The 27,183-nt window shown below is 38.4% G+C and overlaps 1 protein-coding gene and 1 long non-coding RNA gene across 6 annotated transcripts in view; one reads left to right on the forward strand and one right to left on the reverse strand.

Annotated features, from left to right (window-relative positions):
• The window catches only part of COL8A1 (collagen type VIII alpha 1 chain), a 93,898-nt gene that overhangs the window by 31,947 nt on the left and 34,768 nt on the right, over positions 1-27,183 (reverse strand). For 3 of the 5 annotated variants that reach the window (XM_030019970.1, XM_030019972.1, XM_030019971.1), the window contains one exon: positions 3,185-3,300. The exons of the other annotated variants lie outside the window; for them this stretch is intronic. The gene's annotated coding sequence lies outside the window, so the exon portion shown is untranslated. The remainder of the gene's footprint in view (positions 1-3,184; positions 3,301-27,183) is intronic. 5 annotated transcript variants of the gene reach the window in all.
• LOC115343694 overlaps positions 3,307-27,183 on the forward strand; it is a 216,492-nt gene continuing 192,615 nt past the window's right edge. The window contains exons 1-4 of the long non-coding RNA XR_003924246.1: positions 3,307-5,039; positions 8,876-9,250; positions 23,348-23,523; positions 24,342-24,415. This is a non-coding gene — a long non-coding RNA (uncharacterized LOC115343694). The remainder of the gene's footprint in view (positions 5,040-8,875; positions 9,251-23,347; positions 23,524-24,341; positions 24,416-27,183) is intronic.

Genomic DNA, 27,183 nt, shown 5'->3' on the forward strand with positions numbered 1-27,183 from the left:
TCAATTATCACTACTAAAGCCCTAAACAAGCCCCTCTTCTTCAAAACACAGACAAAAGCAACCATTGGGTTTATTCACAATAATGCTTGGATTAGTTAAAGAAACCACATTCACCAACAGGAAAAGAGAAGTAAATTTCTAAGCTATTGAATAACACTGCTATGTTTGGAAAGGATTTTTCTTTTGTAATTCCCCTTTAATTTCCTCCCATCCAGAGCTGCTGAGAGGAATCTGAAGCTAGGTTTTCATGAGTGACTAAAGGAGTCCAGCAACTGACTCCTGTTTAAAATCAATGGTCCTGGAAATGTAAGGTAACATTTCCATAAACACATGAGTAATTTGAGGTTTAAGTTCCACTAAAAAGCATCCAGTACTTCCAGCTCCCCAAGTCAGACAGGGAAAAGGCAGACCAGCAAACTAATCCTTATTAAAGGATAAGCAGGGATTGAATGGAGGAACATAAAGCACGAGAAAATAAGGAGGGAACTGAGGACAGAGAAGACGACTATGTTCAAGAAGTTTATACACTGAGGCATAAAAGGCAGTTCAACAGGAAAAAGGATAGACAGAAAGAATATCGAGCTCTATAAACTGAAACATTACTTTCAGTTGCTTAGGTTTTCTTTTGATTTTGAGATATGACCTTAGTAAACCCACAAAAAATTGTATAACTTTATCACCTGACTCGGTGCCTCTGAATTCAGCACAATACATTTTTTGCATTCTGCTTCCTGATCAACTTAGAAAGTGTCTGAAATTAAACTGTGCATTTTGGTAACCTTTCTGAATAGGTTCACTTTCTTCATTTCAGTTGTTGTTTTTCAATTTAAAAATATTATTCAAATACCACATTTGGGTGGGTAGTGGCTACCATGACACTGTGTAGAAAACCAAAGCAATTTGAAGCAAGCTAGACATTCTGAGTACATTTTTAAAATACCTTATTGCTTAAATAAAATAAACTTAAATCCCTCAGTCTAGCAATTACTTTCAGATGTTTGATTGTTTATTTTTAAAGAACTGTCACATCAACCATTTAGAACTGACAAGTACTATTTTGAAATCTTCACGAGTTTTCTCTAACATCTGCTCCCTGCCTTATGTTGGGAACTACGTACTCATCTTCATTGTCTCTTGTATTTATCTTAATTTTGCTGTATTTTATTTTATTAGAGGAAAAACTTAGCAGAGCTGTTTGTGGCAAGATTTAGTTACAGGAAGCCCAAAAGCTAAGCCCCAGTTTCAGCTGAGACAATTAGACTGTTGATTTTGGTAACAGCTCAGGACTTCTATTGGACCCAAATGCCTTTCAAGTCTATCTGCCAGTCGATGCTCAAGTCTAAAAATTTTCTGTATTCTTGCTACAGATAAAGGGCTTTGTTTCCTTTTAATTTGAAGGATATTTCTATCCAGATCTGAATGTTTTGCTGAAATTCTTCTCTATTCACTGGAATAGATTAAAAAAAAAAAAAAAAGGGAAAAAAATATTTTCCAGAACTTTCAACCCTTTTTAAAGGCTTTTTTCCCCTTAATTCTGTGTTCCTTGGTATCTGTGAATTGTTGAGGACAGTGTTTGTTTTTCTCAAAGCAGTTTTGGCACGCTTGAGAAGTAGCAGGTGCTAATTTGTAATGCTTAGCTTAACCATTGCTTTTTTCTGTCTAGTAAATGTATTTAATAGCTCATATTACTGTTTCACCTGCTGTAGGTAAAGTACTCTAAAATACTGAACACGTGGTACTTTTTTTCAAGTGATCTGTAGTATTATATAACACCAGAAGATCTTTATCAAAAGGTTTGAAGAAATTACTAATAAAAAAGCAGTGTTCTTATACGGTCTTTTCATCAACTGCTATAGAAACGTTGCAGCCAAGTTATCGAAGTCCACTTGGATGGATGTTTTATTGCTAGGTGGATTGGGCTCTAAAACTTTCTTATGGATGCTCTGGGAGAATGTAAATACTAGCTGGGAAGTGTTTTATTCTCCATTAATATTTTGTGGGCTGGAGCCTTGGGCTATACAATTTCTTTTTTTTTTTTTTTTCCCATTTGTTTCTTTTTTTTTTTCCTTGTTAGACTTTTATAGCACCCGGCGTAGGGCAGGTCACAGCAGCCGATGCCGGGTGAAACGGTTACCAGGGACAGCTCCAGCAGCGGACACCGCCAGAGATCCTAATACCCTGGCGCTGGGCCAGTCCACCCCGGTGCCTGGAGAAGTTCAGTGGGTTCACAGAGCAGGGTCTCTGCCAGGGCTGATGCTCTAGAGCCGTGTGTTTGTAGAGTCATGTTTACGTGACTCTACTGGTTTCATTTCAGACAAATTGTGTAGGATTTCTCCGCAAGAGAGAAACACGATCGAATGTGGTGCTCATCCTCCTTAAAAGACATTCAGAAAATCTGAGGAATTTACGTGATTAATTCTTAACAGGTGGATTCTCTTAATTAGCTATCTAGAAACCAAAACAGAGTGCAGGACACTACTGCAATGCAGCTTGTTAAGCAATAATGCATTTTTTCTTCCAAAAGTCACACTTGATAACAAACAAAAGGCATAGGCATAAGATAACTGGATACTATGAGCTAATGTCTAGTTGTCAGAAACTTTTCCATTAAAGCTCAGAATGATGTTTAACATATTCTTCCCATTATTGAGCTAAACTAAACATTGCATTAGACATGGATTTCCCAATGAATGTTACTGCTGTTTATTTTTACACGTGCATACATATAGAAGCAGACACGTGTACACATGCATTTTGGATATCAAATGCACATCAATAGCATGGTACACTCTATTCCCAGGATATAATGTTTTTTGACATTTCTTTTTTAATGAAATGTGTCCTTACTCTTTTGTGACCATAAAGATAGATTTAAAATAAGATTCTTTAAACAAACATGAAATGCCAAAATTACAAGTTCTCTCCTATTAAACAATGGAGAATGACTAAAAGGGTAGATTAATTATCTAGGGAAAAAAATGCTGCTGAGGATGATCACCAAAATTTATGTACCATATATTTTTCTACTCAAAATTCAAAAGCTTTGGTGTATAGCAAACACTTGAATAACTTATCAAATCCTGTATAGGTGATAACTTTAAGACAACTTCAGTTTTAAGCCTTTGCACTTTGTTTTTAGCATTATGTGTAACTCATTTAGGATTTCAAAGCTGGATATACTTACATTTAGATTTCGGGAAAGGGCAGAAGAAGGACAGGTTGTTTGCTTTTCACATTAAGAGACCTAGATTTCCTGATTGTGTTGGGCCCGTTGTTACTTTGTTGATTTTAAGTTGGTCCCTAGGGGGAAAAGAAAGCTTATAAGAAATGTATGAGCACTCTAGCTTTTTTGCAGAAATATTAAGGAATATTGGCCAAGATTTTCAAACATAGTGGCTTAACATAGTCTTTTAACTCCATATTCAGGCTTCTTATTCAAGGTCTACTGTTCAGAAGGATGAAAACCTGGCAACTCATCCACTTTGAGTAGCCTTTTTAGTTACTCAGTGCTTGTGAAAACTGATGTAGCAGTTTGAATATGGACTAAAAATCCTAATGTTTGGTATTTTTGTTGGCAATCCTGTAATAATTATGCTGTAAATCAAAATATGGGTTTGGATTTCAAGAAAAGTGCCTTGAGCCCTGCTCCCACCCTTCTGCAGAGACACTGCATAGCTTTTTCAGATTATTAGGTATAAAATTATCAGTTTGAAGGACAGCTGACAAACTTTTACTTAGTATCTTTCTCCATGTGTTGCCCCCATGAAAATGTACATACAAACCTGTTCATGCAATGTGCAACATAAAGTCATTAGTTCCCAAGAGGCTTGGATTGATATGATGTGCTTGGAACAGCCATACAAAGTCCCAAGCGTGACTGCACTCGTAATGCAAGGATGCTAACAAGGGGAGCCACAGGCAATGCTAATGTCCTATATAAATATCAAATGTGCTTATCTATTTTATAGGCTAATCACTCTCATGCAGCTGCTACCAAGTCATATGTACTTTGCCTAACTCAAATCCCACTGACGTGACTGGGAAGAGTCTGTGATTTGGTGGGCTCAGCTGCCATCAGGATATTTAGGGTTCAGTACGATTCACCTGGATGGTGAATTCTGGAGACCTGTGCTCCAGCTGGGGTGTGAGCACATACTTGAGTGCTTTGCTGGATCAGACCTAGGGAGGGCCCAGAACCTCTCTGCATAGCCCCTGCCCTCAGTTGCTGACAACACACTCCCTTTGCTGCTCAGTGTCTATCCTGCGTGAACCCATGGGTTACTAGAAAAACAGCTCTTTGGTAAGCAGGGTGATGCTCTTCACGTGCTGATTGGCTTTGTGGTTGAAAATTGAGATACTTGGCCTAAGATCTTCCTTGCCTGTGTTTTTACTCTCCAGAGCCACTGGTTTCCCAGGCTCAGAGTTAACTCCAGAGAGCCAAACACAGCCAAAGGTATCTCTCCATTTACTTTAAGCATTTTATCAGCCCGGGCAAAATGAAAACTCAAGAGTAGTGGCTCCTAACCTCTGTACAGCTGAGCTTCAGCAGCGCCATGTACCCCAAGACCCTGGGTGGCCCGGCTTCCACGAGACTATGCTAACCTTAGAGGGAGGAAGCATTTGGAGAGGGAGGAGAGCCAAAAGGGAGTACTGATTTCACAAGGGAAACCTGCAGGTAGCTTGACTGTTTTACCTCAGATTTCTTCAAGCCCATTTGAAATGTGCCTGCTACCCCCTGTTTCATCTGAATGCAACACCTGGGCTATTGGAAGGTCTTTCTTCTGACAAAAGAATTAATTAAATTTTGGTCAAAACAGTACATTTTCACAAAAGAAGCTTGAATCTTGTAGAGAGAGGAGCATTTTCTGCCAGAAAGGAGATCTCAAAACATCAACCCAGGTACCTCCAGAGTACATTGCTGCCAACCAGCCCTTGAGCTTCTGGTCGCTGTCTGGAATCTGTTTCTCCATTTCAGGTGGCTCCAGCTGCCCGCCCAGCCGCAGCACGGGCTCTGAGAGCTGCTGCATGATGGCAGCCAGGTGGGTGCCTTCCTCACAAAGCCCAGAGCCCTCACAGAAAGTAACTGGCAGCTTTCCAGGCCCTTTGGTTTAGATTAGGGATTAGATTAGTGATGACAAAGCTTTCTGGCCTCTGGTGTCAAATTTATTCTAAAAAAATCTCTGTAATGATTGCCAGCTCAGTTCTCTGGCAATACCAAATCTAGCACTGGCCCCTGATCTGCCCTTGTTTTGGTAGATAATCTGTGGTGATTTTCTCTTGACCCCCTACATCTCTTGCAAGCAGACCCGTTCATCTTGTGGTGCAGTTTAGCAGCTGTGCTGCCACCTGGGGAACCGGTAGGAGATAATGCCCAAGTACTGTGGATTATTTGCAGTTGGTTTCATCCAGTTCATCTGAGCTGTACAAAGAAATGTGCATTTGGCACCTTTTTGAGAGGACTCTAAAGCCTGAAGAGCAGAAATTGCCAATGCATTATGCACAACCTTGTTGCCATTTGCTTCCTAGTTTTATGAAGAGTAGCTTTTTATTGTTTATCCCACCAAACAGGCCTTCTCCTTCAAAAAATGAGTCAATAATTCAGAACACATCTATGCCCCACTTTTAGTGATGGCTCTGAGCTCCACAGTTCAGCTCTGGATACAAACTTCTGTGCAGCTTGCAGGTGTTTAGGTTTGGGGCTTTGGTTCAGCTTCTTGTGTGGATGAAGGAAAGTCACAAAGTCAGAAGTAGCTTTGAATAGTTAGCAAAATGGAGAGCTGCCAAACTGAAAAGCATGGCAAGCTACTTTGCCTGTGCCTAAGGAGAGAGGGATTAGGCATTTCAGCCAAACAGCTCATTCCTGCCTCCTGTTTGTACCATCCATGCTGCTGTTACTGCCTTTGTGGGATTAGAGGGTAAAGGAGTGCCAGTGTGTACCAGAGGTTGCCAGTACAGCAGCAGCAGCAGCAATCACATCTGCCCTTTCTACCTCCAACAGCAGCATGATTTCTCTGGCTTTCTGCCCTGGTCCTGCTCTAGTTCCTGTCCCTCCAAACCAGGACCAACCCCTCCTTAACAGTCAAGAAGGTACAGAAAAATGTGTAGATGGTGATGGTGGAGATAGCAGAAGTGAAGGGAAGGTCTCTGGGTGTCCTGCCTCTGGGGAGGACGGGAAGGAAGGAAAAGTGGTCCCAAGGAGAAGAGACAACTGTAGGAGCAGAAAAAGTGCCCTGTCCCCTCACAGCCTCCCCACACACAGTCCCCTCGGTCCTCAAAAAGCCCCCACAACATCACTGACACAGTCCCCACCTTTCCCTCTCATGTGCCTTTCACCATCCCACAACACCACCGCTACCCCTGCCTGCCTTGCCTGTTCCAGGGATGCCCTTGGCCAGTGCTGAGAGTTTGATTTTGCTACACAGTGTAACCAATAAAAAGCCAAATTCTGGCTTCAGTAAATCACTCAGCAGGCTCTCACTGATCTTTCTGAGAGGAACTCCTGGCCACTTTGAGATGTTGTTCTCTTTAAAACTAATTTTCTATTATTATGATTATGATTATTATTATGATTATTATTATTATTATTATCCAGCTCTTCATGTCCTGAGACCGATCACTTAATGTGCATTCTTCCACTTAACTGCTTTCAGAACTGAAAACCTATAATGGTGCGATTTTTTTTTTCAACCTGAAAAAATAATCTCATAAAAGATTTCCTACTGATACAATCCCCATCTTCCCTGTGTTATTCAATCATGTGGAGATCCTGAGATATATATTAGGACTATTTGGAGAAGTTCCAAGTCTAAAGCCATAATGTTGGGGAACATGAAGCAACACAAGGCAGTCTTTTTTGTTATGGAGAAAATAAGTCCCAAGAAGGCTTCCTGGAGAAGCAAGGGAAGGAGGGAATGCGAAAGAGAGAGGAGAATGCAAGAAACCATTCCTAAGAGGAAACTTAAGCATTAGATTTCCTGATTGGTAGAGTTTCATTTCATTGCTCTGCTTTTAAGAATTACATAGTGCAAAGCTGTAGCTGACAGGAGAGGGGAGAATTTATTTTCTGAGTACTAAATCTTCAAATATAGTAAGGTGGCATACACTCTCCTCTCCCTCCCACTCTGCTGCCTGCAGGTATTAACTGGGTGTGAAAAACATTTTGCATTTGCAATTGAAGTGCAGAAAGGCAAAAGCAGAAAGGCAGAAAATCACTGTATTCTCTCTCTTAACACAGAAACAGCATGATCCCTGGTTAATTTAAGCAGTCACATAAATATAACTTCTATTTTAAGCATATATTTAAGTCCTGCTGATTCAATATTCAGCACAAACACAAATTACTTTTGTGGAATGAGGTTTGCATTGAACTGCATCTACTTAGTAAAATATTTCAATCTGGTGTTTGAGGGAGAAAAGAGGACTTTGGTCAACTGTTGCAAATGCCTCTGTAGCAAAATCGCTGCTGTACTCATTGTTTGTGCTATTTTCTAGTGAATTTTTAAAATTTTTGTGAGAGAGAACTACTGTGGAATAGAAGGCTGGTCTGGAGAAAAGTCACAGGAATGTGTACACATAATTAGATCTTTTGAAAGTAGCACGCTACGTAAGATTTCCTAAACTGTACCAGAAAACATTGACATCCTGGAACTGACATTTGCAATTTCAAATACCAGCTTTCCAGGCATAATTAGTGTCCTTGTAAATGTTTCAGTATCAAATTTGGGACACACTTTGGACAAGCCAGTCCATAAACTCTGTATTATTTTTTTTTCCCCATTAATTATTTCTTTTTCCAGTGTTCCAGGGATGACAGCTGTGATATTTAAAGCTAAGAAATAGCAAATTGAAATAGCATGTTTTAAAGTATTTATTACATTTAATTACAATATATATAAGTTGCTTTCATTTATAATTCACTCTTTTCTCCTGATGTTCTTTTTTTGCTTAAAGTACGTATGATTCCCATCCTCCCTCATACAAAATACACAAATACTTTTACATAACTACATCTTTCCTCTAGTCACACACCAAAATAGAGGGTAGAGGATATGAAAATTACTTATGACAGATGAGTCACATTAATGTTTTCTTCTAAGCCATGAGAAAAATGAGACACAAGGGGTAGGAATCAGAACAGATCAAAACCCTTAGTGCTGTATGATCCAAAACCACAACTATCTATTGAGGTGCAAAATGTTCTTTTTTCAAATAGAGTGTAAGAAAAATACAAAAAGTTTTGTACTACAAATGCTGGCAGCACACAATGTTGCAATTATTCTCAATATTTGAGATGCTTGAATCATAACCAAAATTTTAAGCAACACTGAGGTAAAAGCATTTTTATATTCCTTCACAAAAAAAAAAAAAAAGGTTTGTCACAGTTGCTTCAGAAATGGTGTGCCAAGTTTCTACCAGTGACTGATAATAAAAACAGAAGGGAGGGATGTCATGATATCCTCTTGCCTTTTTTCCTTTTTCCAGCATAGTAAATTCAGAATCATTCAGATAGTACTCCCGTTAGCTTTATCAGGTTTCTGTGCTGCTAAAAAAATCTTGTATAGTATGTCTGTGAAAAGAATCATTCTGATTGCCTTTTACAGGTACTTTACTATTTCAGGGCATGTGGCTAACTTAGTCTGGATATGAAGCATTATCTTGCTTCCTGTTTAGAGGACAGTAAATAGGATTGGTCACATTGGGTACGTTCCCAGTAGGTTACCACTCACTATTAGACTTAAGAAGAAATACTAATCACTCCATCTGATGTGATCAGGTAATATTGTCTGTAATTTGGGTCACCACTACTGGGTGAACTAGGTATTCTGTTTCCTAAGACCTAAGTATTCTCTTTTTTCATTCCCTCTTCTTGACCTAGTATCCCATGGAGAGCTCAAGTCAGCAAGATGGTGAGCATCTTACAGGAGCTCATCAGCACCCTCAAGCCTTGGGAAAGGTTGTGCTCCTTTTGGTACCTGATGGAGGCAGGCAGGGACCTCTGCCAAAATGCACGATGAGAGTTCTTTCCTGGCTGCACAATGGGTGCTTCAACACGGACCTGACAGACACTTTAGCCTGTGAGGCCCCAGTTCAGCAAAATACTTAAGTGGGGACGGATCTAAGCATGCATGTGAAGACATGGATTTCCCCGACTATGATAACTTCAGTATAACTGTATGTGTGCTGTGAACTCTGTACAATTACTCTACAGGTCTGGAGTTGAGCTGTGTTTCTCATCATGAGAGTGAATTAGGTAGGTGAGTATTAGCTCTGCTTAACACCACTTGTTTGTTCTTCCAGCTACTAGCAGGGGTCCTGTTCCTACCCACTCCCCATCAAAATCTTTCTTTTCCTCATATGATAACAACAGTAGCTGTTCACAGTGCATACCATGCTGGGCTGGGCTGGTTTTATGCCACTTTTTCATGCTGTGTAGGATTGTTTAAACATGGAAAGTGAACAGGCAATTTATGGAAAATCAACACAAAAGATTAAGGATGAAAATTTAAGAACTAAATGGGTGGTCTTAACCAGACAATTCCTGTGGACTTTATTCGGAGAAATATATGGCTAAATAATTAGAAACCGGCACAATGCTTTGAATATCTAGCTGTAAAGGTGTTCCCTTAAGCCAATAAAAGCAAGTTCTCCTTTTTCTCCATTTGTAATTTGCCTCATCATGCCTGAGGAATTTTTCGACCTTCTTAATTTTTGCAATGCTTTAGACTTGTTCTGTAGGCGTAAAACACATTTCCTATCATCCATTGAATGTCAGTAACTTGATTCTTTATGATTAGGCTATCGGAGGCTATTGAGTTGTGATTGCAACTTGCTTGCAAATAGGTATAGTTGTTGCACTTTGTTTAGTCCATGAAAATTCAGTGATATAGTTTTTGTTTGCCAGTCAATGTGTGAGATACTTGCCTTGAGGTAAACAAACACTGGGTAACAGCAGGCCTTTTCTTTAGTGATACTGGAACTATCACAAGATGTGTTTCTTGCTAATAGTGGCTTGTAACTTATGTGATAAGCTTCTCAGGCTTTTCAGCCAAAGCAATTCTTACAAAACCACCTCCCTAGAAAAGGTTTGTAGGAGCATGCTGAACTGCAATTAAAGAGTAGGCTTCCGAGTGCCAAGAAGATTATAGGGAGGTATTATTGGTCCAGACAGAAATTTTGCCAGGCCTTCAGGACAGAATTATGTATCACTGCGTGTTTCTCTCTGGTATGTTTCTACACCATGAACTTGGACAGAATTTCAAATTTATGATGAAATCTAAGCTCTGTTAAGACTACTGAATTTCTGTCTTGAAATTTTTCCTGATTCTAACTAATACATAAAAAGATTTGCTAGTGCCAGCCAAGACTAGCCATTTCTGGGAGAGGTACCTGTAAAAGGAAACACTAAATAAAAAGGATATGTTGTAATTTTATTCAGGTTATTTATGCATGCCTCTAAAAAAAAAAAAAAAAAAAAAAAGGAAAAAAAAAGAAAAGTAAACTTTCCAGTTCCTTACTGCTGCCAATCTCAACAAACCAATTCTTTATCCATCCTGGAATTTTTATCAGCTTATTCTCATGTTATAAGGAAAAATAAAGTGAAATGCTTATTTTTTATATAATCTCATAAAAAGTCAGAACACATAACTTGCTAATATAGTGTGCAATGACCAATGTGCTCTATTTACCACAGGTATAGGTAGTGTTCCTTGCCCTGATTGGCACAAGCCAATTCTTGCTGCTTTGTTTGTTTGGCTAAACTCCCTGAACCACACCACATCCTTTTATGTGATTTACCTTAAAAAGCTAAGTGATAGCTATAAGGACTATGCTAACTTCTGGACAATATACTTGAAAGAATTGTTCTAAACACCATAAATATAACCATGATGAAATATCAGAGCAGAGAACAACCCTGACTGTCATCTGCATACTCTGCATGGGCAGAAACAAACAAACAAACAGAAGTAAATTCTATCCTCCATTGCTGATACCCAGATAACTGAGTATTGGATACTCTACATCTTTGATCTCTGGCAAATGGAAAAAGCTTAAAGGAGGTGAAATTGCCAAACAGTTTCTATGTTAGCATTCTAGGATCTCACATCATAAAGAAAAGGCAAAACTTTTCAAGTTTCTAGAGCACTGAGTTGATAAAGTAATTAAACATGTATCTCATTTATTTTTGAGAATAATTAAGTGTTATGCATTGAGTTATGTACATGATTAACTTCTTTGCTGAATCAGGGGCTTAAATTAAACTGGTGGAAATGCCCCCATACTTAGCAGAGAGCAAAATATCAATTGCAGAAAAGCATGGGGTTGTTTTTTTTTTTCCATCATACTTTTTCTCTTAAGTAAAATCAAAGCAATTAAACATACTTAAACAGATATGTGTTTTCTACTCAGGTTGGGATGAGGAAATGAAAAGGAACATGGTCTACTATTAATCAAAAAGTAGAAATGTTATATTTGTATATTTCATCATGAAGGAAAATGCTTTCAGGTTTACAGAGAAAAAAGTACTGAGAATATGTTCAAAATGCCACCCTTGGAAGTAAAATGCCTCTGTGGACTGTAAAGTATGACCTCCCCTTCATCCCCCTTAGGGATTCATGCTGTTTGTTGTCCATTCCTTTTAAGGCAGGATTTTAGGAGTTTCCCATTACAGGCAAGCAGGAGAATTCCTCTCCATGCTAATATAGTACCCGATAAGCTTATGCCAATGGCTTATTCGGTCATCATTACAGTAGTACATAAATATTCACATATTTATCTTCACAGTACCTTGTAAGGTAGGGAAGAGGTACTGCTCCCATTTTGTGGCTGGAATGAGGCTAAATCCTCTCCCCGAGGTTGGTCAGGAGGTGTGTAAGAGATGTGGCGCAGAGGAAGGAGGTATTCCCTGCCTCAGGGTAGTGCCTTAGTCAGTGGGTCAGCCTTCCTTTCTACAGGAATATGAAGCCTTATCCAGGACGAGCAGCACAAACACTGCTTGTGTGTTTGAAGAAATTATGACACATCCCACCTCTTGAACTGTGTTTCACTTGGGATATGTCCTGTGATCCCAGCCAGATCTTACGTTCCCCTGCCCCTTGCCTCCTTAACCCCAAAAAGCACAGCCTGCACTTTTCCAAGCACTGAAATATTTTTATTTTATGAATGTCATTAGCTAATTAAAACTTACAGTACACACTGTGGTTTTGCCATGCTTGGAATTTCTATTTCAAAATGTCATCACTTGATGTGATTATATAGGTGGTATTTATACACGTGACTGTACTAGACTCCCAGCTGTACTGCTATGCAAATTAAAGGCTTTAAAGAAACAGCAGTTATAAGGTGAGCTATGTGACAAGACAGAAATGATGCTGAGATGTCACGCATGAGTAATGAAATAACCATTTTAAACGCCATTAAATATATTTAATTAATAAAATGGGCTGGTAAAAATGAGAACGTTAATGACTTTAAAAGAAGCATTTAAAGATTTTCTCAAATTTATACAATAGGGGACAGCACAAGCACTGCCAAATACAGTAAGTACTTTGACTTAGCTGAAATCCTACAGAGAGTCTAGAAACAGAAAGAACATTTGCATGGAAATATAACTAAGCAGAGATTCTGGAAATAATTCAGCTATAAAAAGCCACAGGAGTCCAGGCTTTGATGAATTCCTGAGACCATTCTATAAAGAATAAAAAGATGTACTAATGCTAATTCTAAGGAAAGATACCTCTTCTGAGTTGGACAGAAAGATTTTGGTGATAAGATTCTTTCTAATCATAATCGTAAAACTTCTGAAATTATGAAGGTGTGTAGAAAGTACAGATCCTGAATAAAGATGGATTGTAAGACACTGGCAACATTCTGGCCAGCAGATTGGAAATAATCTTCTCAAGTATAAATCAGTTGTATCACTTTAGATTAATTAAGAAAAAGTTCATAATTATGTTAGTTCATTGGTTTCATTTTACATTTTCATAAATGTAGAATTGAGTCTAATGTCAGCCTTTTCTGGAGGTGGCAAGAAGGATTTTGATAGAGTGGGATGGATTGGCAACACCAAACTGTTCTCCATACTGTAGCTATCTGAATATGGCAATAGAACTTCTCTGTTCTGGAGTTCACACTGCAATTAGTACTAAAATCAAATTTGCTTTCATATGGGAGAACAACTCCAGGAGTTAACCCCTCTTTCTTTTATCCCTCATATTTCAATCTGAAATAATTTGAAATAGTATGCTATGTCAGTTATAAAACCATTTTCTAGGTAGGTTCCACCTTTTTTCCACATGACATCAGAATGACACCACAGTCAGTGATCTATAGAGTTGTAACTTCCAAGATGGATCTACCATTACCTGTAGATAATTTAGATGTTACATGTGGTAGAAAATAAATCTGTCCTCTGTTTCCATGGTTTAAACTATTGAGAATTTAACAGACTTAAAAACCTTCACTGGTGTCCAAGTCATAGGGAGATGGGGAATTCCTAGGGACTCAAATATTATTATTGATTTCATGTGGAATGACCTCAGATACCGTGTTCAGAAGTGGTAGTTTAAACCTATATGGGAGCATGGAGTTAAACTGAATCTTTAGCTTTTGGAAACTGGAAAAATACCAGCCCTTTCTTCCCTCAAAAACTAATGAATGCAAATGAAAATATAAAATTACTTATCTTCCATTGCAGCTGGTTAATGCCTTTAATTTCTTAAGCAATAATAGTCCAAGGTTGACTGGGATAAGTTTTAGGTCTGGCAGACATTAAAGAGATAGTTCAAATCTTAGCAGGATAGCTGGCAGGTTTAGTAGATACCATATTTGGTTATGATAACAGTAAAACAAAAGATATGGTTATTTTAATTTAAAATTGGACTTGAATAAGACGAGGTCTGATGAAGGAAGATGGGTCAAATTGCAAATCTGACTGATGGATATAACTGTGTTAGAGATCAAAACTAGAACAGAATTCCACAGCTATTAACATCCTATTTTTATATCACTATTTCCAGGTGAATTTCTATTGAGGAAAGAAGCATAAAATTTCTGAGTATAATGGGATGACTCTCACAAAGGATGGGAGAAATTAGATATGCTTTGACTCCCAAAAATGACAAGAGAAAATGAATCTTTCATTCTTCTAAAATGAGGACTTATTTGAGGAAAGATAGAAAGATATCCCTGTGGGTTGCTTTTTCGCAAAGATGAAATCTTCATTAATTAGATGTGTGAATTCTTGCAGAGGTCACCAGTTCAATGAACATAAATGTCTCTAGCAGAAGATGTGAAATGTGATGGTTTTAAGAATCCACGTACCACCTACATGGCAGATCCTGTTCTGAGACTGAAAAAAAAGATAGGGGTAAATTGGGCAGAACATGTAAAGATATGCTGTCAGCTTCTCTTCAGCAGCTTAAGAGCACATGAAAAACAGTCTTGTTAGGTAAAGGATCCACCTTCCTCTGAAGTCATATCAGCCAGCAGGCGTATCTTTTAACAGCTCTGTGCTAATGTCTCTCCATCTGCAAAAACGATTATATTAACATTTACCTGCCTCATAATGGAAGCTGGAAGAGCTTAATTAACATGTTTAGTTATTTAAAGCTCTTGGGTTGAAAGCTGTGCTAGAGGTCCAAAATATTTGTTAATATTATTATTTCTATACCCAGATGATTTGCTCACATGTTTGCAACACACCAACATAGAAACCTACTGGATGCAACACAGTATTGGACAGTTCACCAAATGAGAAGCTCAGCGGCGTAAACAATAGTTCTAACTGGCAGGGTGCTTTGGAAGATCTACCCATCTTAAGGCTTTATTGCAACTCTTTGGCCATACAGAATAAAAAATCAGCTTCAATTTATGATTCTATTAGCTCCAAAGCCACTAAGGAACAGAGAGCTAGTCTGGAATGGAGCCGGGAATTCATTCCAGCAGCATGCAATCTCATTTGGGCAGATGTCACAACCTCCACCTTGGACTGAAAACTCAGTGTGAGCCAGCAGAAAATACATTTTAATATCCTGGATAATAAGGCAAATGCTGTTATTTGGAACTACTATCAAAGATACCTGCTGACAGTTGGCATTAAAGGCGATGGCACCTGCTAGACACATTGCAGGGGGAGAGGCGAAATATGATCTTTGTTGAAGTCGAGGGAAGTTTTGCCATTGACTTCAAACATGCCAAAATTTCTCTTACAATGATTAATGATTTATATGTGTATCTACAAGGTTATGGGTAGTTTATGAAACTTACACACAGGCAGATGTCCATAATGTCAAATAATGGGGATGCTGAGATACCAAAGGAATATTAATAGCATAATAAATACCTAGTAGAAAAAAATAGATAGATCGCACCTTGCATTAAAAATTGATTGATTCCAGAGTTTGATATCATCCCCCACAAAAGTCATAAAACAGACCATTCAGTGGCATTGGTGGTTGGTGAAAAGCACTTTTCAATGCTTAGATGGTTTGTAACTTCTAGTGGCAGGACATTGTCCAAGAATCTGGGGGGTAGAAAGAATTCCTGTGCATTCACTTTATGCAGTAAATACATTGCCTGACTCCTCTTTAAATTTATGCAAATCCATGGGCTTTGATGGAGATCAGAAATAAGTTATCCAAAGCAAGCTCTGAGAACCAGCTCTGGTTTTCGCTTGTATATTTTGCCCAGTGTCTCTTTCTTCCTCTGTATTTTAGTATTATCAGTCTCCTCTAAGTGTCTACATTTTTTCCTGAAATTATATTAAAACACTTGAAGCTTTTAATAACCTGCCAATAAAACCTCTGCAGCTGAGTCTGCTAAAACACCCTGTTTATTCTCTAAAGGGAGCAAATTTGCATGCAGGTTTTTGAATATGCTGAGAGAATGTTTCTGTTGAAGTAATTTTTTCCAGTAAAATCCCAGAGTGCTTGTTCAAGAGGCTGGTCTGACAGATGAACTTTCACAAGCTGAAAAAGTTTAGACTGGTTGTGTGCTTCCAGTGTATATATCACTAGCTAAACACACAGACGTGTGTGAGGCTTTTATGCAAAACCTGGACAAGAGCCTGATGCCTTGTTTTAAACCATGCAGAGTGAGCCATTAACCTTCAGCAACAGGCAGCCAATCCGCTATAACATACTATGGACCACAGACAAGAAAACCAACGAGAAAGCCCTACTGAGCTCTTCCTACTTAAGCTCCTTGCAGAAGAGTGTCTGGTCGCTTTGGGGTGGTGTAACCTACACCCTGGCAAAATATAAGTGACTACCCTTGAAAGTACAAGCCTGAAAGTTTCAGGTGGAAGAGATACACAGCTCCCTGCTGAGGAGTCGGCAGTAAGGATTCCCCCTCCTGGTGCTTCAAGACTCAGTTAAAACTGTCAGTAACTTCTGTGCATGACTATGGCCTTTTGGTTTTCTTTCTTTCTGGGTGAAGATGGATAGATGCTGGAGAAACTACAGTATCTGCTCTACTTCTACTAAAATCCTGGGTTTGGAGGAACTCACAGTGACCAGGCAATACCATAGCACTTGCAGCGTTACTTCCATTTTGGTGACTAAAGCAGAATGAAAGCTTATGTTCACATGAGGAATGGAAACTGAGTTGACTCTGAAAATTTCTTCCAGAATGACTGTTGTAAAGTGATTCCATCTCCACAATGAAGGCACTGGACTAGATAATCTGCGTTCCTGTTTCCTCAGGAAATGCAGCAGCTGCTGTCCCATCACAGTGAATGTATGGCAGATGAATTCACGAGTCCAGTTTTAGAGAAAAGGTTGTGGGTAATCTACTGGTGGTTAGGAAAACATAGTATGGTGTTTTGCAGTCTATAAAAAGGGACAGAAGAACCCTGTGGCTTCTGTTTTCTCCCCCTAATGTAATTGGTCATGGTGGACAGTCAGGTTTTAAAAGATGACCATGTTTTAAAGGAAAGTGAACAATAATCAAGTGTCACTTTGCAACATGCATTACATTGCATGTACAGGTAACACAGTTCCACCTGCTTTTATCTGATGCAATCACATCACATGTCATAATGTCTTTTAAGCTTCAATAAGTACACTGTTTAATTTTTTCCTGCTTTGTAGTATTTTCTTCCTAAATCTACCTCTAGATCCCGTAATACTCTTAACGTATCTGCAAATCTACTACAGTAGCTACTTTATTTAAATAACAAGACTCCCCCTTTACTGAGGAATTAAGCAACCTTTGTTGGCAGCAGTCTGGTAGGGTGCTTAATTCTGAAAAGGTTGTGCAAAACCCAAGCTAAACTATTGAAAGAATGTTTCAAAAAAATCAGAACTGAAGGTTTGCTCTGTTGCAGAGCAAATAAACTTGCATTAGCTCTTCAAAGCAGACCTCATTGTTCAATGGCTCTGAGGCAGCTGTTGCTTTCTCAGCAGAAATGCTTGTGATTCAGTTTGAACTAGTCCTCCAACTTTTTTCACTGCTTAAAATGGTATCAGCAGAAAACTGTGGTCTACATGACCAAGAAAGCATTCTACAATATTTTAAGTAAGTCTCTCTTTACAGCAGAAAACTATCAGTATTGCTTACACTGTATTTTTATGGCAGATGTTGGGACTTACACTGAACTGCAGCCTACTAAGTGGAAAATCTTTGGTTAAACAGGGCTTTTAGAAGGGACAAACCAGCCATCTCACCTCAGCCATCTCTTAGGAAGCTATTGAAAAAATCTATTGATTTTCCCATGCTATGATAATTCTTGGGATTAGAGCTCCCAGCATCTACTGCTAATCTGAGATATTTCTTTGAATTGACATGCTGTGGCATTTTCTCTTGGTACCAGTGACAATGGAATTTTACAAAAACACATCTTCAAGACATTTGGTCAGGAGACTCAAAGGATGTGCACAGTGTATTTCACAGCATACAAGGTATCTGTCCTGTAGGGTAATTTGACATGGTCTGTTCTTCCATCTATCTCCAGCATCTTGTTATGTTGCAACAGCAAGGTGTCAGATCACCAAGGAAAAAGGCAATATGGTCTCTGTAAAGGTAATAAAGGTAAGAACAACATAGGATTCTGTGGCCTGTGCAGTGGAAGTGAAGGTAGATCCACAGGCAAAGATGAACAAGAAGGACACTTACCAAGCCAAATGATTATCATAGAAGCTAAAGGACACAGTTGGCTAAGAAGCAATGTAGAGAAGAATGCTGCAAAAAATGTCTGCACTAGCCTAAGAGAAAAAGAAAGGAAAGGGATAGAGTGATGGGGCAAAAAGATAAAATTTGGAATCTCCCAAGGAAAATATTGAAAGCCTCATGCCTGAAGGTAAAAAGAGCCATTTCTGCAAAAAGTATTAGACAGAGACATGGGGAGATTATCCCTATTTGGCCTAAGTGATCTGCTTAATGTTTTGCATTTCTGTATTCTCCACATGGATGCTGTTGCTTCTCTCAGCCTGAGCAATGCTTTGATTATTAATTAATCTCAGTGCCTCTCATGAAAGAACTTGGGGAGTGATCAGTACAACCCAGTGTGAGCAAGAGGCACAAGATCAGTCTTTAGGTCTCATGAGTTGTTATTGCTCAGCTCTGTGTGGAGACAAGTATTCCTTTGCTCAGAGATATTAGTAGCCCAATCTCATTCCAGCTCAGTCGGTGGAAAAGCCTGTGAACCGATAGTGTAACAACAAATGTATGTAAAGGTGGAAATAGACCACTGAAAGGAGGATTAGCAGGTAAGACTGCTGTTTTCCAGTCAGAGTTTAAAAACAGTTGGAGGTGGGTATCACTTCACTTAGGAGCATGCTGAGGTACCACAGCTGGAGAAATGAAATGATGTCACTGTTCTCAACAAAATGAAGTGCCTATCACAGCCAATTTTGTATTAATGCTGTTTAGAGCTGAAGAACCATTAGCTTACAGCCACAAGACTTTCTAGGGTAAGTATGAATAGATTTTGTTACTACCATTTTAGAGTTAGGAAAACAAAGGAAAATGGAAAGAATCATTTGCCTGAAGGTTCCCAGCAAGTCACTGGCAGCGCCAAGCTTTAGGTCTCATGACTTTTGCTCAGCTCTGTGTAGAGGCAAGTATCAATTTGCACAGAGATTTTAGCAGTCCAATCTCATTCCCACTGGTGGAAAAAGTCCAATTCATGTCAATTCAAATTTAATTTCGTAACTTGGCTTAGGTCACAACTAGACGCTAAGTAATAAATTATCCTTTTTTTGGTATCGTTCAATTCTGTACTAAAAAGCTGACTGATTCAAACTTTATGTTTAATGTAAAGTGTGGGTAAACAACTGCATATATGTATCAGATTAGTATACATGGAAAAAGGTCTCAGCTTTTTCATTTTCCAAGAATTTGAGTAAATTCCTTATTTGTTGATATGCTGATCAGTCTTTCATTACCAACGTTTCTATAAAGAGAATACATATAGATAACCTATATCATTAAGTAATGATATGTATGCTACCAAGACATATAATTTTGCAGGTGCAGTAATTTGGAATATTTACACCATGCCTAGTTTCCCATTAATTTAGTTTAAATTAAAAGAAAATCCTTAAACCTTAATTCTCTTTGCCAATCCTTTCCAAAAAATGAAAGCCTCCCTTTGAAGAGCTGGTGGTGTCAGACACTAGGGAGTTAAGCCGGGCGTCCTTGGTTTAAAGTTGTTAATGTCTATCTCATCTGCTCTCTCCTATCATCTTCAATTTGTCAACAGTGTGCAGGAATATGTTTGATTCATTAGAATTGAAAAAAGGATGGTGACAGCAAGTAAATACGTCAGTTAAACCCCACAAGTATTAAGTCACCTCAATTTGTTTGTCTGGTAAAAACGGGCCTCTCATTGGGTGAACTGAGGCCAGCTTGATTCACCACCAAAATGTGAATCTGGAACTGACATTGAATTTGCAGATGTGCATAAGAGAAATCCCTTGAGTTTTGAAATAATCGACTTTAAGGAGAGGCAGGAAGAATGTAAACAGCGTTGTTAAGCAAACTGAAATTAATCAGTTACTGTCATTACTACTGAAATCAGTCTCAGTTTGACATCATGTTGATTTTCTAATTATTTTGTCTAAATAAAGATTAAATTATTTTTTTAAATTCACTTAGATTACACAAATCCAGGACATTTCTGAATGATCTTCTTGCTTATAAACAACAAAAGGAAGTGATATCATACATGAGATTAATAGCTGAGGAGTGAAGTTTTTGTGTGTGCAAAAATTTTAATTTTGGAGCTTTTAGGAGAGAATGAGGTATAAACACTGAAAGAAAAACAGCATGAGTTGGAGTGAAGAGTGCTGAAAATATCAAGCATATATTGGAACCACCAAGCATGTAATTATATGCTGTACTTGTAGAAAGGGCTCTCTAATTGTAAATTTGGGCTTTAACAATGCTGTAGTGAAAAAAAAAGGACAATGGTCTCTCTTTCTTGCCTCTCTGTTTATTTAGGCTGTCATCCAAAGCTGTCAAAGAATCAAGCCCTCTTAGCAGAGCTTTTCCAGGTGTTTTCTGTCTAGTGGAAGTTTACATACAGGCTGATTCAGAAGTGCAATGACTACAATTGAATTACCAATGTTCAAATTCATTTACGCTTCCGTTCTCTGGTATTCAGTTGAGCCACAGAGCATCTTTTGGGTCATTTAGATCTGCATCAGCCCTTCTAATGGGAGTGATGTACTTTACATGTCAACACAGACTAACTTATCTGGCTCATATTTTCTCTCTTGGAATGCAAAACTTAAAATAAATGCCATTTTAATACTTGGCTTTCATTTAAAGGCCCATCTGCTGATGCCTGATGGAAACATTTTTAAACACTCCATTTAGAGATAATTTTGCTCATATGTTATAGATTTCTTCTATTCCTCTTTCTCCAGCTTAAAAAAAGGAAAAAAAGGATTTTGTCTGATTAAGATTTCAGTCCTTTATTTTATTAGTGGCTTTAGTGCTGTATCTTCCAGAGCAATCAATGATGCTGTCACAAACAGAAAATTGCAACCTGGTTTTTAAAAGCAGTGAACTTTTATGTCTCACCTTCCTTACTGTTTTTTTAACCCTAACTCTAGTATTATACGTGATACAAATGATGACAACATGCCTAAGTTTTGAAAAGTGTCTAATACTCAATTTGAGACACTTTAAGGCAATCTTGTTCTCAGAAATGGGTTGTCAGCACTTGGTGAAGGTTGGCCTTGCTGCACTGTCTCCACTTGGGCACTTAGCCAAATATCCAAAATCACTCTCTCCTTTGAATGTGTATTCTAGTCATCTGATATGTGTGGAATTTGAAGCAGCTAAATATGTGCCCACAAACTGTGAATGACTGATTGCAAGAACAAAAATGGAAATCAGTTTTATAAATTATCACTGATTGTCCAAATGAAAAATAAGTTACAATTTGAGATCTGAAACCAGCCTAAATAAAAGATTGTTAAGGAACTCTGTAAACATAATCCTGTGTTTAACAAATGCAATCCGTTTTATTATCGCTGTTACCAAGATTGTGGCAAATGGTCATGAATTATGGAGATTAGCCAACAGAAAAATGCTGTCTGGAGTTAAAAAACTAGTGAAAGCTATGATGGGTAAAGGGATACCTCTGCTTTTGCCAGAATGATGCCTAAAAAATTTTAGAAGAAAAGAACCATTTGCTGCAAAAGAGAAAGAAAAGGATCAAATCTCAAGTAAATAGGGTACAGTTAGAGTGTCTGGGCCTTTTGCTTTTCTAACAATTCTTCCAATAATGTTTTTGCTTTTCTAACAATTCTTCTAAAAATTCTTCTATTATTCACAGTGCTGCCTATCATGTTGGGAAATGCATTATTTGAGCCCTGAGGAATGTTATAAAGGACTTCAGATATTTAACCCATGGAGTGGGAAAAACAAAACTTGTGATGCTTAAAAAAATAACAGACAGAAACAAGAAAGATCAGCTGTGTGTGCCTTTGCATTTATCAGTCATCAGGTGAACTCCTCTCAGCAACCTCAAACTAATGTTGAATTGGTATCACATCCTTTTAATCAAAATGCTCCTTTTGTGTGTATCTCAAACAGTGCTGGTCTTCAGCCCACACAATGACTGCTTGTTTGCTTCATGTTTACAAAATCCTTTAACAAGATACCTAGAGCTTAACAAAGGAGCTTTGGCCAACATTTTCCAAGTGTCATTTTCTAAAGCCTGGCATCTTTTCAGAGGTGCTGAGCATCAAAACTTTCTAGAGACTTGGAGAAAGAATTGTTGTTGCTCAGCATTTTGTGGCTGAGTATGGATTTAAGCACCTTAGTTTAGGCACTCAGTATTTATGTGTTAGGGTTAGGGACCAGATGTTATAACACCAAGCTACAGAGTTTCTATCACATGCATACAAGTAGGGTGAATGTTCAGGATATATTAATGATCTATTATGATGATGAGAATGGTAATACTTTATGGACATATTATATGTGGATAAGGCTAGTTTGTCTTGCAGATATTTTTCATTCTAACTGTAGGTACTAATTACCTGTCAGGAATGATTTCATGCATAAGGACATGAGTCCTCCATGCATGAGTTCATTTGTGGTGGCAGGAGTGACTGGCAGTGCCCCTGCCTTAGGCCTGCTGACTTGGAAGAGTTCTTGTTTTAGGACCACAGCTGTTGTGTGAACAAGGTTGATGCAGGAATCAGCATGAGAGTTACTAGATTTTTTTCACCTTATTCTCCCTTGACTGGCTAATGACGAAAAAAAAAAAAAAAAAAATCCCTGTCTGCAGTGATTCCATGGAAACCCAAAGCAAATCATTAATACCCATATGTGTGTGGGATCAGCTTTTCACCAATCAAACTGTGCCAGAAGTAGGATGTACAGGGGTCAGTTTTTATAAGGTCAGGTCTGGATTAACTGTTTTATGGAACAGCATTAAACAACAAACTTTGCTGTTGAGTCATTATGGAAGAAGTGATGCTAAGTGGAAGGGAGGGCCTGACTTCAGATTTCATGTCTGAAGCCATCAGAGGACAGGATTTTTCAATGTGAGAAATGTAGAGTTCATATAAGTGTCACTAACTTCCATATTCAAGCATGTTCTTAGCATAGGAGTCTAAGGATGGGAAAATGTTCATTACAAAATGTTATTTCATTCAGATTTCAAAGTTTGCTTCTCTTCTTGAATAGGTTTTGATTTCTTTTTTGATATTTTCCTGCAAAATTGTCTTACTTGTATTACCTAAAAGGAGCATCCTCTCAAAAGTCACAAAGTAGGAATAAGCACCTTGGAGCAGCCTTTCTTGAGACATAGGTTCTTATTTTCATTCGACTTTAAACTTCAAGCATCACTAGTCTCCTAATAAATTTGTTTGTCTTTCATGTTCTACAGTCAAGTGGCCCCATCACAAGCAAAAGTTCTAGGAGTAAGACATCTATGAAGTTCAGGTCCTCCCATGCTTAGGTAGCAGCTCAGTGGAGGTTTTCAGGATTGCCGTTTCAGTCAAAAGTGTGCATGTTGCAGCTAAGCCTCATTTTATTCTCCTAAACGCAAATGAACAACTTTTTGTAAGATAACCTGAGACTTTTATTCACAATGCCCGTGCAAATACATTTATCTACTACTATCTTTCAAAAATAAAACCAAAGGTAATTATTCCTTATTTTTGCTGAGAGAGAAAGCATCTTATGTTTACTACAGTGTTTGTGTATAAGCAGACACCACAAACTAGCCAAAGCACTGACCTGCCAGTCATTTCTCTGTGTGCAAGTGCCCTGACACCTGCATGGAATTAGGCCTAACCACCCAGTTTTGTCTTAAAAGATAATTTTCAGCTATTTTCCAGGAGTTTATAGAAGCTTGTTTAGTTGTTAACTAGCTTTAAAAGTATTTAATGACTTGGAACTTGTACAGCATTTGACAAACAGTAACAAATTTTTCTTGATACTGAATGAAATAACAAAAACAGCCCATGAAAAACAAAGATGCAGGAAGAAACTTGTGGTGATAGTTGCTAACTCCTTCAGTGCAAACCTAAGCCTTTGTAATGAGGTACACCTGGTCTCACTTAGCCCTTCCCACAGCTGATTTTCTATGGTAGGTTATTGCCATCTCCCTGTCGTTTAAGTGATTCAGAAGCCTGACGTGGTGGGATTGTTTGATACTTTGTGCTTGTATTTCTATGTAAATATGGTTTATTTTAAAATATTTTGGTTCTTTTTGTTTGTTTTTGTTTCTTTTCTGTTTCTAAATGCAAAAATCATATAGTCTCTTGCGGACATCTAGCTCTTAATGAAAAATACCATATCTGAAAATTGGCAAGACTGCAACAAAAAGTTTTTTCCCCCACTATGCTTTTTTGTGGCTTTCTCTTCATTATTGGTAGAGCCAAGAAGCTACAGTCCTAGAGGGGCCATTTTGGAGCTGGCTGCAGCTTGCTGCACCTCATTCTTCCAAGTGGTAAGTGCTCTTGATTCCTGCTATATTTTTTTAGACCTCTTCCCCCCCCCCCCCCCCCCCCCTCTGTCACTCTTAAGGAGACAGTGAGAATCGAAGTATGAGTTTCTGAACCTGAAGGAACGCTAAAGCTTTTGAAGTGGGTTTGTATTTGTTGTTGATGTGTAATTCTTCTGGGGGAAAAGTAATAATGAGTGCATATATATCTATAAAAATGGTTTTAAAGATTCATGCTGATATCATTTTCTGCTATACCACAACTTGGGAAAAAACCACTAACTGAGGAAAGATTCTCTTTTAATACTTGAGGTATATACTGTATCTTTGTGTCTATGAAATGAACTTCTTTATTTACTAGGGACTTAGATGCGTATGAATAAAAGGGAATGAAAAAACAAATTTATTTGCTTGAGTTTAAAAATGTCTTCAAAGTTATCTGAAATTCTTTTCTGTTTTTAAAAGTGTTGATAGTTAAAACCCCCTGCTTTTTCTGTACCATTAGACCCCTAAAAAGTTCTGGGGTTTTTTGTGGGGGGTGTGGGAGGCAGGGAGAGCATTTAACCGTTTCTGAATTCATTTGCCAACTCTCCTGTTCCCTATACTATGCATGCATATGCTTTTTCCCCACCCTGTATCTGTTAATAAAATGAAGGCAGAGATGTTGCAAAGGTATTGCTTAGCTCCCCATCTCCTGGAATCAGGCGATTACATTACAATTTTACATCTTATTTAGTAAATCTGCTTATGAACTTCATATTTCAGGAAGGCTTGAAATAGCCCTGAAAAATATATAGTAAATGTAACCCAAATGCAGTAGTTTTTGAAGAGGTTAAAATAATAGCTTTGAAAACGATCAACAGCTCTATAAATTTTGATAGCATATCAACTTCACAAACATTACCAGTGCCACCTCAGCAGGTGACTGTAGAAGATGGAGCACAGGGAGCTAAACCTATTGTGCTTACTTGCTATGTCCGTCTCTTTCCCAGGACTGGGAAGAAAAGTAGCTTTTGTTCCTACTCCAAGGGGTCTCTTTTACCAACCTATGGGCAAGGTAATCTACCTGGTGTTTCCCATGTTTTTCTGGGCTATAGAGGTGGATTTACAAAACATGAAGAGCCATGTTGCACCAAAGACTCTTGAAATGCTTTGATGCCACCTGCCTCCTTCCCTTTCTCATTTGAATTTAATAACAAGATATACTGTGATGAGGAATAAAACCTTCATAGTTATGATGTCTCTATTTTTAAAGAGTTAGTTTAAAGAGCATGGTTCCCTGTTTCTGTTTTTCATCCTCTTAATATTGCTGTATGGACTGAGATCGTGTTCTTGAAAATAACCTCAGGTGGGAAAGCACTTGTGGATGTCGTGAAAGGTGTCTGTACCTGAGTCTGTTCATCTTAAGCAAAGTTCCTTTTTTAAGTAACTAGGAGCATTATCTGAAGGCAAAGTGGTAAGCTGGGCCCTATGTGGATGGGTTTCATATGTTAGTAAAAGCATAAGGACTTAATACAAATGTTTGAAAATTACAGATCTTGAACTATGCCTGCAGTGGATGTAGTTTAGATTCTAAGCCACAAAGGTAAGACAGAAGGGACTCTGAGATTGTGTTAAAAGGTATGTATTGCTGTAAGAGGCAATACTGCTTATGACAGTCTGAAGACCAGTTCATCTTTTTCCTGCAGTGTGGGTAAACTCTCTGGCAATTATTTGTTTATTTCCAAATTTGTGGACTTTAACAATTTAAAGGATTTTTTACTGTTTTATAAGGCGTTCTGTTACTAACTCAGTTTGCTTAATCCCTGTCATGGTTTAACCCCAGCTGGCAACTAAGCACCACACAGCCGCTCACTCACCTCCCTCACAGGGGGATGGTGGAGAGAATCAGAAGGGTAAAAGTGAGAAAACTCGTGGGCTGAGATAAAGACAGTTTAATAGGTAAAGCAAAAGCCGCACACGCAAGCAAAGCAAAACTAGCAATTCATTCACTACTTCCCATCAGCAGGCAGGTGTTCAGCCATCTCCAGGAAAGCAGGGCTCTGTCATGTGTAACGGTTACTTGGGAATACAAATGCCATAACTCTGAATGTCCCCCCCCTTCCTTCTTCTTCCCCCAGCTTTATATGCTGAGCATGACGCCATATGCTCTGGAATATCCCTTGGGTCAGTTGGGGTCAGCTGTCCCGGCTGTGTCCCCTCCCAACTTCTTGTGCACCCCCAGCCTCCTCGCTGGTGGGGTGGCATGAAAAGCAGAAAAGGCCTTGACTCTATGTAAGCGCTGTTCAGCAGTAATGAAAACATCTCTGCATTATCAACACTGTTTTCAGCACAAATCCAAACCATAGCCCCATACTAGCTACTATGAAGAAAATAACTCTATCCCAGCCAAAACCAGCACAATCCCTAAGATGTATGAGCAGAACTGAATAAAAAAAAAACCAAACACATAGAATTTGGTATTTTAATAGTAGTAAATATAGTAGATTACATGATAAACTTTCAGGTTTCTACTACCTGTACAGCACTTTTCTGGCAAGTCTTTTTTTTGTCAACAGAGTGATGATTCCTTCACCTGTTCTTTCAAGTAAATTTAGTACACAGTCATCTTGCTGGTCAATAGCATGATACTGGCATCTATTTTCCTTTCAGTGGGATGCGTGTAGCCCACAATAATGGTTGCTCTGTTTTTCTGTCATCTGTTTCATTCCAAATCCAAAGTGCTTTAAGTTGTCTTGCAGATTAGAATGTGTTACTAAATGGAAGGTTGTGCA

This window comes from Aquila chrysaetos, chromosome 7 (genome assembly GCF_900496995.4).
Source record: "Aquila chrysaetos chrysaetos chromosome 7, bAquChr1.4, whole genome shotgun sequence".
Classification (NCBI taxonomy): domain Eukaryota; kingdom Metazoa; phylum Chordata; class Aves; order Accipitriformes; family Accipitridae; genus Aquila; species Aquila chrysaetos.